Here is a 14820-nt window from a genome sequence, read left to right on the forward strand (position 1 = left end):
GCATTCTATGAGCATAATTCACACATATCATCATTGATTACTGTGAAAAATTTTCAACGGAATTACAGTACAATTATCTACTCACAACGTTTGGCTCATCAAACAGATTAATTCATCATCCCAACCTCACGGTCGTCTGTCCATTCCAAACGAGGAACGTCAGTAGTATGCACGTACGTATACCGCGCGACCTACGGCGTGGCGTGCGCATGCGATTTTAGCTTTGCCATTGACCAAGTGCTCAACGGTCCACGCGTGCACGCATAATACGTGTACTTGTACTCGTTTGCTTTCTCTCTATGATAACGTCATTGAAATGATATTCTTGATCCCGGTGCGAGAAGAAAAAACAAATGTTTAATTCAAGTAGTAATTTTTTTAGTACAGTATTACTGATGACACTGTTACTCTTTAACAACGTGTAGTTATATTTTCAAATAAAAATATACGATAATATCCCAAAATAGTGTGGCATTTTAAGCAAACACCATTCAACAACCACATGTCAGCTTTCGGGAAAGACTATGGAATGGTTCCAAATTTGAACCCTTAAGACTTGGCTCCCTTTAGGGTTCGGATTTGCACCCCTACATCCATCCCGAACCCTATAAGGTGCCACTTAGTTAGATTTGCTCGTAGGGTGCAAATAAGAACCCTAATAGAACCCTAATTTCTCTGTGTGTACGGCGTATTGGAGCATCGAAATGTCTTTCGTTGTACCGTAATTCTCAATCTTGTCCATTATGTGCTCTGTCTCTTTGCAGCAAATGGATTCCCTGGCCGTGGTCATGTGGGAACACAGCTGCGACAGAGGCACCTGAAAAAGAAAAAAAAAGGAAAAAAAGAAACATAATGTACAACACATTCCTATTTCCTTCTTTGTGTTTATTAGTTGGGGTTTTGAAGTAGTACCGCACTGTCACACAATGAGATTGAGACTATGGTAGTCATTAGTGAAATCATTGTTTGAGTTCTAGCCAAGTGTGAACAAAATGTCGTTCATGACTAGGCCTATAGGAATCCCTACTGCCAGAGAGGTTACCACTGATACCAGACTCTTCAAACCACTGCTGAGCACAGCCACATTTATACGCTAATTGAAATTGCAGTTATGGTATGGCAAACACTTGTACCTTATTGCAAACAGCAGTTTTTCACTTATCCTTTCATAAGTTGTCTCGTGCTTGGCAATTTACATGTGAAACCGTTTACTGTAGTAGACGGCCTAGTGGAAACAAACTTGGTTGGAATTTACCAGTCGATTACCTCATTATAGGAAGGTCCTTGGGGCCAGAGAAATGACCTCCTAATATACCGGGTACATGCATATACAGGTACGGTACTATGAATTACATCAAAAGTTATATACCAGGACTCAAGTAAAACACTGTTAAATACGATTAAAAAAAATCGGGATCTGAAAAATCAGTTTGTCCTTGTGACATTATGAATGAGATCGAGAGATATGAGAGCTTGTATGACATCTGCCTCGCCAGCTCAGTGCATAGCCTTTCAATTCATACCGTCGTTTACCGATGTCCCTCTTCCACTCCAGTTTCACGTTCATGTTGTATTGTAAACAAAATTATTTTTTGGTTTGTCCGACCCCAATTGACCTGAATTCTGTAAAAAGTAACGTTAGGCCTAACGTTAGAGTGAACTATCTAGACTCTCAGCGTACTTGATAGTTACCAATTGTTATCTGCCAACCTCGTCGCGGGATCGTTGCCATCACCCTGTTCCTCGAGCAGCTAGCAGCATCCTCACGGGCCACTGCCCCGGGGGCGGGAGGTAAAGAGTCGGGTTCATATACTCCAGAACGGTATGGCTACGGGCGGGGATGAACTCAATTCAGATTAGATTTAGGGTTGCGTGGGGCTGGAGCTGGAGCTGACGAAGGGCTGCTTTACATTCGCCTTCATCATCTCGGTGGGGGTCGCAGCCAGAAAGGCGATTCCAGGTCTGAATCAATATTGAGAACACTGTCTTGTTGACCACGTATTGCTACCAGCTTGTTCACCGCGCGTGTATAAAGGTAACGCAACACGATATACATAGAGCGCGGAGCTAGCAAGGTACGCTGTTATCGTAAAAATTATAGTGCTATCCAGTCTCCAGTTGAAATTTGTTGTTATCATCCACGCACGCACACAGAGTCACAATGTACGGTCAGCAGTAAAGCGGCTGTCTGCACGTCTACTTGTCTTTTTCTCTCGCAGAAAATATCTAGTTTTTTCCAACCGTAAACCGGATCCAAAAAGGCAATTATCATGGGTAAAGTGTTCAAAACAATGTCAGTGGCGTCACTGGGCCCCTACTAAAATGTCTAAACAACATGTTCAAATCACTTTTGGGACGCAAAGATTGTCAGAACTGGTTAAATCTTGATTTCAAAAGAGATTAAGTTTCACCCATTTTACATTGCCAACTCGGTGGCTTCGCGGGGTCTTCCCCCTGGTACGTCAAATCGCATAAGCCAATCAGCTGCCAATTTTGGGGGGTGTTCCCAAATCAGTGAACATTTTGAGCGATTTCTTGTTACTGAGCAATTTTTGGTGGATAAAAACGCCAGAATCGTGTTAGTGAGCTCAAATACCTTCTATAGAGCCCCAATGTCCGAATTAAAAGACTTCCCCTTTAAGAACCACATTTGAAGTTTTTTTTTTCCTATTTTCTCTTAGCAGATCTTAATTGTTAACTGTACAGTAATCTAATATAGTGCTCTACTCTTTAAGTCTCAAATAAAAGGTGAAACATCATATTGCCAAATCAAGTGAACTTGCCTTATCAAACACAGGCTTTTCAAGCTTTCATAGTTTCTCCATGCAGGTCAATGATACAAGACTCTAATGTCATGCTCGTATCTTTTGAGGTTCTAATAAAGTTCTGCAACATCCTGTTGCCAAATCTGTAAATTTAACTTGCCTATACAAAATTTGAAATGCCCTTCAAGTCTTTATACTTTCTTTAAGCAGGTCTTTTCATATATACAATAATCCTATGACATGCTCTAATTTTTGAAAGTTCAATCATAAGTCTACAACAGGCTCTTCGAGTCTTCAAACTTTCTCAGTATAGGTCTGTTCAACTATACACGACTATAATTACATGTTCTAATTCAACAAAAGTCTGCAACATCCTGTTGCTTAACTCTTTATGTGCCATGGTGTAAACCCCCTGTGTGACACGTTATTCTGAGACAGGAAGGTAGTCATGCTTTGAGAAAGAATTCTGTTTTTCTAATTTGTATAACTTCTACAAATTTCTGTTAAGATTGGCATAATAGCAGGCAAAGTTAAAGAGGAATGCCAAGCTTTGTTTCGACATAAATTGTATGACAAATCTATTTTCAGTTTTTCTTTTGAATGACCAGTTGCTAAATTAATGTAAAGGCATGACTTTTGCACATAAAATCGTAACAAAAACTTAGAATGTACGAGCAAATCTAGTTGGGAATACCGCTTGATATTCAATCACCACATAGAATGCAAGCCGTATAAGAGAGGAACAAAAGCACGAGAAACGCTTTCACTGTGCCGCGGGATTAGCAGTGATTAGCGATTTATCGATCGGTTTTGGCGGCTTTGTTTGTTGAGCACAATATGCGAAGTTGGCATGCCGTCGACTGAGTCGGACGTGCGAACGTGGCACATAAAGAGTTAATCAGTTGAGCTTGCCTTAACAAAGGCTCTCCAAGTCTTCATACTTTCTCTACATAGGTCTAATCAACTATACGCGAATATAATTATATGCTCTAATTCGACAAAAGTCTGCAACATCCTGCTGCTTAATCTGTGGAAGTTGCCTTAACAAAGGCTCTTCAAGTCTTCATGTTTTCTCTTTACAGGTCTAATCAACTGTACAAGAATGTAATATCGTACAAAAATGTAATATAATGCTTGTGTTTTCAAAGGCTTAAATAGAAGTCTGCAACGTGCTGTTGCCAAACAGTTCAACTTGCCTTAACCCTAACTAGGCCGGGGGAGGGGAGCCTCCGAGGCCCCCCCCCCCCCCCCCCCCCCGACGTATCGCGCGATGTATCGCTATCGCGAGAAGCTATCGCCGCGACATTTCATGACTTTTTTCTTTCGAGTCTCCCGCATCTTATGACACCAAATTTGCGATGCCCAGGGGCGCGGTTCCGAAGTTGCGCATAAATATGCACGTGCATTTCACACCAAAAATTGCTCAAAAACGTGAATTTCTGTACAATTTCAATGCAAACTGTGTTCAAACTGTTTTCAAATGCAAACAGGCAAATTTCATAAAAGCATGATTTTTTTTTTTGGGGGGGGGGGTTTATTGATTAAAATCAATTAATAACACATTTTCTTGTTCAGAACAATGTCACTGTCGATGTCAATGTTCAATGGGCAGTGATGCAAGATTTCAATATGACATTAGTTTATATTGTGTGAATAAGTCTGATTCATTGATATCTCCTTGCTACGGGGTGTAAACGGAGGAAATGAAAACAAACAAACAGAAAACACATCTAAAGCAAATCAGAAAAGTAAAACGGAGCATAATCCTCTTGGTATCGCGACACATTAAGAAAACATCAACGATAATTCAAAAACTACATCATTCCCCACCATTATCATGATAGTAGAGTTTATGATCTCAGTTTTTCTTTTTACCACTGCACAAAGGTATGATAAGAGATATGATTGCATTAATCATGTTGAACTATCTCTAAACCCGGTTCTTAATAGGCAGCGCTCTGACTCTTTCAGTAGATCAGTCGAAATAATTCAACTTTGAACTTTTGCCCGCGCTTTAAATACTTCCCCCCCCCCCAAAGACGTTAGCACGCCAAAAACAATTTTTCCAATGAATGTTTACAATACATGTTAGTAATAATATAGTGTGACACGTCACTCAAAACAACAGTAGTGCTAATACTGCTAGGTACTTTATACAAAGAATGCTGTATGCCCACGGAAAGTCCTTGATTGTCATTTATTTGAATTAAGCTACGACACAAAATCAATTGAAGACTTAGGGCCCTGTCACATCTTTCCAGGCTAGAACTGCATGTGATTGGCGGACAGCAATTTTCGCTATACCCGGAGATCTCCGCAGATGACCCACACATGACAGTATCTAGCACGTATCCCGCCCGTAGTTGCCGGAGGTACCACGTAAATCCTTTTTACCTGCCAGAGAAAGAATTTGATGTAATTCAGGCGTCACAATTAAATCCTGAATAATCTATAGTGTATTATGGTACTTATATAATGAGTATGATTGGTTTAGTCAATCGACGTGCGAGGGAATAAAATGCTACAAAATCATTTATAAGCTGGTACCTATGTATATGCCTATCTGAACCCTTTCATTATACATCTTTTTCAGTCATTTACTACAAAACACTTTTTTTTTAGAAAAGCATTTCATCAATGCCTTACGCGAAAACCAAATGTAACGCGGAGACTCCCTAATGCAGTTTGTTCAACTGACTTCTTTTCTGAATATCATTCTAAACAAATTGTCATGATTATGTTCCGTTCACCCCTAAGATTTGTGTAAATTTATCCACGTATGGCGGTCATTGTTAATTTCCAAGTTTGGAAAAAATGGTTCTTTCTAGAATTATCCATCAGGGTAAAATTAAGACATATTTTGAAATTCAGTTTTTTGTAGCAGGTGTAAACTTTTCATACTGGCATCTTCTCTGTGGCCCCCTGGAAAACAGTGCTTCATTACTGACGGGGCCACCCTGTGTAAATAAAGTGAAATAATAATAATAATAATAATGATGATAATAATAACAATAATAATGATAATAATGATGATGATAATAATAATAATAATAATGATAATAATAATAATAATAATAATGATAATATGTAGAGGAAAATGATGATGATTAAAGGGATGGTATAGTGTTGGTGGAAATGAGAATTGGGCTTTCACCTTTTTGCGAAATACCAAGAAAAAAACTTTTGAAATAGTACAGAGCATGCCATGTTAAGAGGAAGTCCAAGTTTATTCGATGAAAATCTGGTTAAGAATGACTGAAACATCCAAAAACAAAGTAAAACAAAGCGATCGTAATGAAAGGTGGGTCCCACACTTTATTAGAATCGCTGTTTTGGATATCTCAGCCATTTCAGAATTTTCATGAAATAAATTCCTCATGGAAATACATGCTCTTTCATCTCATAATCTCACCACAAAATGTTAGAAACCTGAAATTAGGTCTCAACCAAAACCATACAATCCCTTTAACGTTAGGATTGTATTTTTTGAAAACGTTTACCGGAAAAAAAAAACCCGCGAAACTCTCGCTCAAATTTTCAATTTAAAGTTACAAATATTATTGTCTATTGTTAAGACTCAGTCATTCATGTACATCTCATAAAAAAAAAATCACGATTATAATCCCAAACAAAAATAAATAAAACTCTTATCTTTTTTCTTGGACAAGCTGTATTTGATATAATTATTTTGATCCTTAATTGCTCTCTGCTAGAATTGATTAAGGGTTGATATTGAATGCACAATGCCCTTCATAATCCGAGACTGTTTTTTTTCTGCATTTTTTTCCGTTTAACAAGACGAATATTTCTATCATGACAATAATGTGATAACTGCAGTACTGACGGATATATTACTGAACCGATCATTTGGCAAGCTTGAAGTGACGTGGTGTGGAAAAAGAACTATATTCTTTAAATCTGAAATATTCTTATGAGTAATATTGGGCCATGTGCTTTGTGCGCCTATGGTACGAATAAATGTTTTGAGTGTATGGATGTACATGTTGTGGGTGTGTGCGCATTACAAGTGAGGTGACGATAACAAATAAGATAATGTATCCCTCCTTTTTCCTCACTCTATTATGCTCTATACATGGAGTATGCTCCTTTTTAATCTGCTTGAAATTTTGTTCCACCTTTATGCAGCCGCTGTGGTGCACAGCTCACTTACCAAACAGGTGGTAAATGCAAAAAACTTCACTACGGCGACTAGCATTCGACTGGTCGGCGGGGTCCTACCGTGGGAGGGGCGCGTTGAGTTACTTTACGAAGGAAAGTGGGGTACCGTCTGCGACGACCAGTGGGACATACGTGATGCTACAGTTGCTTGCAGAATGCTCGGTTTTCCCAATGCTCTCGCAGCACGTTCCAGAGCATTCTTCGGAAGAGGTTCGGGCGTCATTATCTTGGATGATGTCGGCTGTTATGGCCAGGAATTAAATCTGATATCAGAGTGTCGGCATAGTCCCGTTTTGCGACACAACTGCGAACACATAGAAGATGCCGGTGTAATTTGCAGGCCTTGTAAGTTTTTACTTCTGCTTTCCTTTCAAAATCATTTTGCAACACTGTCACTGTAATCATAATACATAATGAAAACAACAACAACCATGAATTCAAATTCAAGTTTATTCCGTTATTTCGACAATAAAAAATAACATAACATGCATCACTCTTTCTTCAGTGATAGAAATCGTATCAAGAAAGCAAAGTCAGTTTAACAGAGTAGAACAGTATTTGTATACTTACAGTAAAGCTACATTATAATGCCTGAAGTAAATTGAAATAAAGTGAAATATCAACGTACACAAGGCGAAAAACGGAGGGACCCACTGAAAGAAAGAATCAGTGAAAATATTGGTAACAATCGGCATCAGAACAGCAACAAAAATGTCTGAAGCAACAACAGCGAAAATAATTGTAACAACATAAAAAAACAAAAATAAAGAGAAAAATTGTTTTAAAAATGACAAAATAGAAATGAAAATGAAATCCCACAAGGAGTCGGAATTAGCAACAGAATAAACAACGGAATAAACTTGAATTTGAATTTGAATTTGAATGAAGTGCCTTGCTGTCCCGAAAAGATTCATCTGAATTTATACCACACCGCCCTGGTTAGGCCTATTTACGAGAGAAAATGTAGAATAAAACAGGTAACCTCATTATGTTTTTACACTGTATACTTTAAGTAGGTGCTAGTTTTAAAGAAAAATATATTTGTTTCACCATTTTTCCTTTGTTATTGTCATTCTCCCATTTCAATGGCTTTCGATTAACACGCTTACCCATTTACACATTTCCCTACCTTGAATATAATCTATGAAACTAAAAGAAAAAAAAATAAAAACCCATACAAACTACGTATTGTGAGTTACGGTACATTTATTGAGCCTATGTTAGTACAAGGTTTCAGATTTCAAGTTGGTTCTTTTTTTTTCTGGTCTGATGGGATTAAAAAACATGGCTGTTTATAGAGGCCTTTCAAGTTAAGGCTGGAAAAGTACTGTATATAATTCTAGTACGCTGAATGAAATAAAGGCAAAATTCAAAGAACATGACCAGCTTTTTGCATATAAACAAAATGGCTACCAAAGCATCATCTTGTTACATTCTTCTAGACTATTAATACTCGTAAATTACAGACAGAGTTATCAAATTAATTTTGATTTTATCCCCAAATGAGAGAGTGGGGGTGCAGAAAAGAAGTTTAAACATCATCCCAGAATATAAAGACCCTGTTACACCTTTCCGGGTAAGCTACGACGGTTTGTTGTTTTTGTGCATTTTCCAGCACGAATTATAATAATTTTTTTTTACGGACGGACAAGCATTTGGGCGAGTTTCGCGTGCGTCTTACCTGCTGGACGTGTGCTACTTACGTTTTTCTCACATTCAAGTTATGGGCAAGATGCTTGGGAGTTGCCTGAGAGATGCTACCACTACGGCCCTTCTACTGCTTTGTTTTTTTTTTTTTTTTTTTTTTTTTTTTTTTTTTTTTTTTTTTTACGTGGACCTCAGTGGGCAACCCGTGACACACCCGGAAGAAGCTTGAGCATGCTCAAGGACCAGTGAGACCTTTCTAGGGGCAAGCCTTGCTTGTGACCTGCGGGGAACAATTTTTTTGCTACCTGAGGTCCCCGCAGATGGCCTCCACAGTGAGAGTACCTAGCACGTAGTCGCCCGTAGTTGCGCACGCAAGTCCGAATTACCCGTTTTTAGCATGTTCAAAACTTGTTCCTACTGAGTCGCGGGGATTGCCTGCAGAGGTCCAAGCAAACGACATTCGAGGTACGAGCATAATGCAGGTGTTTAACTGGCAAGGAACGGTGTCGATACTGCCAACACCCGTAATGAACCTAGTCAGTTTTTTGTTTGTTTGTTTGTTTGTTTGTTTGTTTGTTTTGTTTTTTATTGTTCCATATTCCACGTTTCAACAAATACATAAAACATAAACATCACAATACAAAAGCCTGGATGAATTGTCAAGTACAGCTTATAAGACAATAAAACATGTGAAATATGAGGAATCTACATAGAAGCATTGATTGTAGGGTGTAGATTCCCAGATGCGGATGTGAGATTATTTCTTACTTGGTTATGTAATTAAAGGAATGACAATTTGTGATTTGGAGAAATATAAACGCCAAAAAGTAAAAAGAAAAAGAAAAAAAAAAAACAAAGAAAACTATGTCCGCGGCACAGACTTCTTGAGAGTTGCGTGATCACCCGAGCGAGGTACAAGTCAGATGCAGTGTACAATAGCAGAGATACCAAATGTGTATACAAAGGAAGTAAAACTGTTCAGGAGATAATACAGAAATCACGAGCGAGGCACATGTTACATAATCGATAATGTCAGTAATGTGAAGTATGAACAGAGAATGTCGAGGAGGATTGAAGAATAGCTATAGATATGAATTCAGAAAAACTAGTTTAAGTTTATGCTTAAATGAATAAAGAGACTGAGATTGGATTATTTCTCTATCCAACTCATTCCAAACTTTAGGTCCTGTAGTGGTTATTGTTTGTAAAGCACATACGGTTCGTACAGGAGAAAGATGAAAAGAATCTTTTTGTCTAGTAGGGTAAGAATGAACTTCAGTATTTTTGACAAACATCGAAGAAAACACATCAGGGAGACCACCTGAGTTTAATTGGTACATAAATGACGCGATATTAAAATGATATAATTTGCTTACAGGACAATGATCGCTAGACCAACCCGCGTCAACGTCGGGGCCTGCGGCACCTCTGGCCGACGTGTTCGTTGCCGTTTTGCAATTAGTCTTGATTCAGACGCACAGGGGATATGAGCCCAGACCGCATTGGCTCTCCGAATACCCGCAAGTGGAACTGAAGTAGCATGCGTCCAGGAGGTAAAACGCAAAACTTGCCCAAATCATTGTCCGCCCTCAAGACCGTGTCACACCTTTCCGGGCAAACTACACGGGATTAATGCGAGGAGGGTTTTCCAGCACGCAGGAGAATTTCCCCGGGCGGACAAGAATGTTTGCGAGTTTCGCACTCGTGTCTTACCAGCTACACTCGTGCTACTTACATTCTACTTGCGTGTATTCTGTGTGACCTACGTGAGAGCCTTTAAACCGATCCGTTTTCTGTTACGAGCGACGTACGGGAACTGAGAAGTACCTACTTTGAAGTTACCTGCGAGGTGCTGCCGGTAAGGCTCTCCTACTGGTGTTACTCGTGTAGGCCTACCTCTGCGAGCGAACCCCCACGACTCACTCGGAACAAGTTTTGAGCATGCTCAAGGCATTGTCATACTGTATCGGGGGAAGTTTTGCGGCTTGGCTTGCGGGGAAACAACTTTGCTACCCGGAGCTCTCCGCAGTTGGTCTGCACCTGACAGTACCTAGCGCGTATCTCGCCTGTAGTTGACCGGAGGTGCCCACGCAAGTCCCATTTAACCGCAGCCAAGTTTTGAGCATGACCTAAACTTTTTCCGAGTGAGTCGCGGGGATGCCCGGAGAGGTCCACGCACAACGCCAGTAGGAGGACCGTAGCGGCAGCACCTCGCAGGCAATTCTCACGCAGGTACCTCGCATTCCCCGTATGAAGCCTAGATAATGACATTCTCTGGGATTTCTGCCATTCCTTCTGGGGAATTCCTTCACTGAGTTGTCCGCACCCACGCGAATGGTACACAGGTAACACAGTATATCCGCAAGTAGAATTTAAGTACAACAATCCCGCCTATACCCGGAAAGGTTTGACAGGCCTAAACATGGTTGCGGGTAAACAGATTTGCGTGCGCCCCTCCGGGTACATATCATGTGGGGCTCATCTACGGGGACCTTCCGGGTAGTCAAAATTGTTCTTTCCACGTCGCACGCAAGGTTTGCCCGGAAAGGTGTGTCACGGCCTTCAGAAATTGTCCTGCATTCTGGAAAATCCCCACATGCAACACGCCTGCGTAGCTTGCCCGGAAAGGTATGACAGGGCCTGGTACGTACTAAGTACTGTCATGTGCGGGCCATCTGCGGGGATCTCCGGGTAGCAAAAATTGCTCTCCACAATTCACACGTAAGCCTTGTCCTGCAAGGTGTGACATTGCCTTAAAATACAAATAATTATCCATGGACCTAGTTGCACCTAATGTGTGTCTCAGTGACCCCCTTTAAGAATCCAACTTTCAACTCTATCAAATCAAGGAGGTGTGCCTAGTACCTCCTTGATTAAATTTGAAAAGATGACGCTACTACCTTAAAAGTTAATATTAGTCATGCGTATTATGTTAATGTAGGTTTTTTTTTTTCTGTCAACTTCATACTTTGTCAATCAAGTTTATCAATGTGTATCAAATTCACACAGAGTACGCACGCGAAAATATCCGGGCATTCAAATTCAGAATCTGAGCGATCAATTTTGTATGGGAATTCTATTTTGTTTTCGTCAAATCAAATTCACGCTTGGACGTTAAATTTCCAAATGCGAGCATTGCATTTCCTACGCGCGCATGCAAATTCACGCTATAGTCATGCGATAATCCCGATGAGCTTGTTTTTCAGGCGAATAGTCAAGTTCCTATTTCGCGCAACCAAATTAACGAAGAAAATGGGATTGGCTGTTACCTCCTACCTCTTGCGAGTAGACTTTAGGAGAAAGGGCATTCACAACCAATGAAGGATGCATATTGTGTAATTATGATTAATTAAAGGTTCTACGTTGTTCTCTGTTCATGTATTCTATTTTTTTTCTCAATAAATTTGGAATTGTAAGGTCCAATCTGCAGTGCATCCAAACAACATGACGACTATCAAATCGTACCTATTTATGAAACTGCATGCTGACAACGCCCAAACACTAACCGCATAATGACTATACATCAATTTAAAGACAAAACTGACACACAGTGATCTCACATAGTCCCGTAAAAGTAAACCAATGCGATGGCAATAAACAGGAAACAAGGAATATACAATGTTCATGTTATCAGCCTCAATGAAGTCGAATTTGTTTGTCAAAGGTGTCAACCAACCTTCTTTATTATGCCTGTCTGTAGGCCTATACAATCCCTAATGTTCTTGTTTGTTTATTTGTTTCATTTCCCATCTAAGAAGATGGCTGGATAGCCCATATTCGCATGACCGGATTTTGAATTTGATTGCTGATTCAGCGCTGATAGCGTGGAAAGCGAGAAATCAAATGGTCGGAATAGGAACTTGAATGGCAAAAGTATGAAATTGACCGGGAAAACCTTTATTAATAGAGCATACCTAATTTCAGCTTTATATGCTTTAAGCCGGCTAATGCCAAATGGTTAATGCATTTTTATTAGAGGCTGTAGGGATGGGCGTAGGTTTGGGCGCTACCTAAGTGGTTACTTGTTGATATGCCCCGTTTCGACTCTGTAGATGATACAAAGTAACGTCTCTGGCTATCATTTCCCGTTGCTATTCACAAAAAACAAAAGTGTTGTTGCGACACAGATTGTCGCCCCTACACGGATTGTCGCCCCCGGCTCGGGGCAACAATCTGCACCGGAGTTGGCGGCACGGATTGTCGCCCCCGTCACAGATTGTCGTCTGACGACAATCCGTAACGCTTGTGCAGTGACCTCGAAGGCGACAATCCATGATGGCAAAAAAAAAAAATTGTTGCGACACGGATTGTCGCCCCGTCAAGGATTGTCGTCCCGGGCTCGGGGTGGTTCCTAGGGTGTGAAGCTTTGGTGGGATGGGTATGTCTGGTAAGTTATGCGTATGTGTGTGTGTGTGTGTGTATTTGTTGTGATTTGCATGATATGTTATGTGTATGATTTGTAGGTGCGTACAATAAGTGACTTGTGTATGGGTTTCCGTATTGTTGTGTGTGTGTGTGTGTGTGTGTGTGTGTGTGTTTGGAGTATAATAATACAATATGTAGAAACTGTGCATGTGTGGTGGTTGCATAGTGGTAGTGGTTTGTTTGTCTGTGTGTATTCGTGTGTCTGTATGCTTACGTGTGTATGTGGTATATAGTGGCGTATGTGTATATCAAAGGGTATGTGATGGTGCGTGTTTGTGGGCGCAGTTTTGTGCCTGCATGAGTATCTGAGGGGTTCATGGGCCACGTAGGCCCTGCGTATGTGTGTTGTGTGTGAGCGTTCGTGTGTCTACGTGAGGCCCCAGTCACATAATGCTCTGCGTCCGGCGTTACGTCCAAATATTTTTTTTTTTCCTGCGGACACCCGGGGATCTCTTGCTGTCACCAGAGCATTTTTGCAAAACGTACGAGAAACTAGAAATGTCGCTGTGGCGACTGGTATGCCTCCGCCATAATGCATGATTCTCCTAATAGGTCTAGATAGAACATGTGGACAATGTGTGATTACATTTTCACAAAATTGGCAAAATATTGAAATGACAAGTTTGTCACAAATGTGTTGAATGTTCACCTTCCTTGACCTAGGTTTAATTGGATAAATAGGAGAGCATGTATCTAAGGATTTAAGGACTTTAACTTGACTTTGACCCATTCATACATTTAGGCATTGAGTAATTTTCAAGGTACAGGTGTGGAGAACAAGTGCAATTTCTGAATTGAATAGTAAATTGTTACCATTTTCATCTGGTGCTAGACCCTAAAATTCATATGATAATCACTTTCAGGTAGAACATGCATAATATGTACTAAGTTTCAAGATAACTTGAGCCACTTCCGAGATATGGAGGAAAAAGTTAGTTCAGCACTTTCACTTGATCTTTGACCTTTTGACCTTTGAGGCAAAAAAAAGAAGAAAAAACAAACTTTCCAGAGAATTTCTATTAGGTTACACATGCATACACCAAGTGTAAAAAAAAATAACTCTGCTGGCATTGCATAAATATGAGACAAATAGTAAAATTTTGAAGTGTTACACTTGACCTTTGACCCCTGACCTTTGACCCCACGAATCCTACATTCTCTAGATAATCACTTCCAGTCAGTACATGTATATACTATGTTCCATGAAGATACCTTGAACAATTTTTCAGGCATTCAATAGATATGGTGGAAATAGTGAAATTTTATGTATTTGACCCTCAATTTTTGACCTTTGACCTTTGACCTCATGACCCAAACTTTCACCAGAGAATCTTAATTGGGTAATACATGTATACACTAAGTTTCAAGAAAATATCTTCAGGCATTCAATAGATATGGTGGAAATAGTGAAATTTTATGTATTTGACCTTGACCTTTTGACCTTTGACCTTGAACATGTGCATCCAAAAGTTGATAGACACAACTTAACCCCCCCCCCCCCCTAATACACATTCATGCCAAGTTTCATTAGGATACCTCAACAGGTTTTGATAGTTACCTTGTCCACAAAATTCATTACGGACGGACGGAAGGACGGACGGACGGACAACCCGAAAACATAATGCCCCCGGCACCACTTCGTGGCGGAGGCATAAAAATATGCGGGCGATACGGAGAGATTTACGACCAAATGCGGATACTTGCGTCCACTTGCGGATATTCTTACGAATTGGCACGTAATTTTGTTCTTTCAACTTGCATAAACTTCCGAATAGTTCGGAACACTTGCGGAGAGTTGCGACTA

The sequence above is a fragment of the Diadema antillarum genome, unplaced genomic scaffold, assembly GCF_040938485.1.
Source record: "Diadema antillarum isolate AM-2024a unplaced genomic scaffold, OU_Dant_1.0 seq00000096_RagTag, whole genome shotgun sequence".
In the NCBI taxonomy this organism is placed as follows: domain Eukaryota; kingdom Metazoa; phylum Echinodermata; class Echinoidea; order Diadematoida; family Diadematidae; genus Diadema; species Diadema antillarum.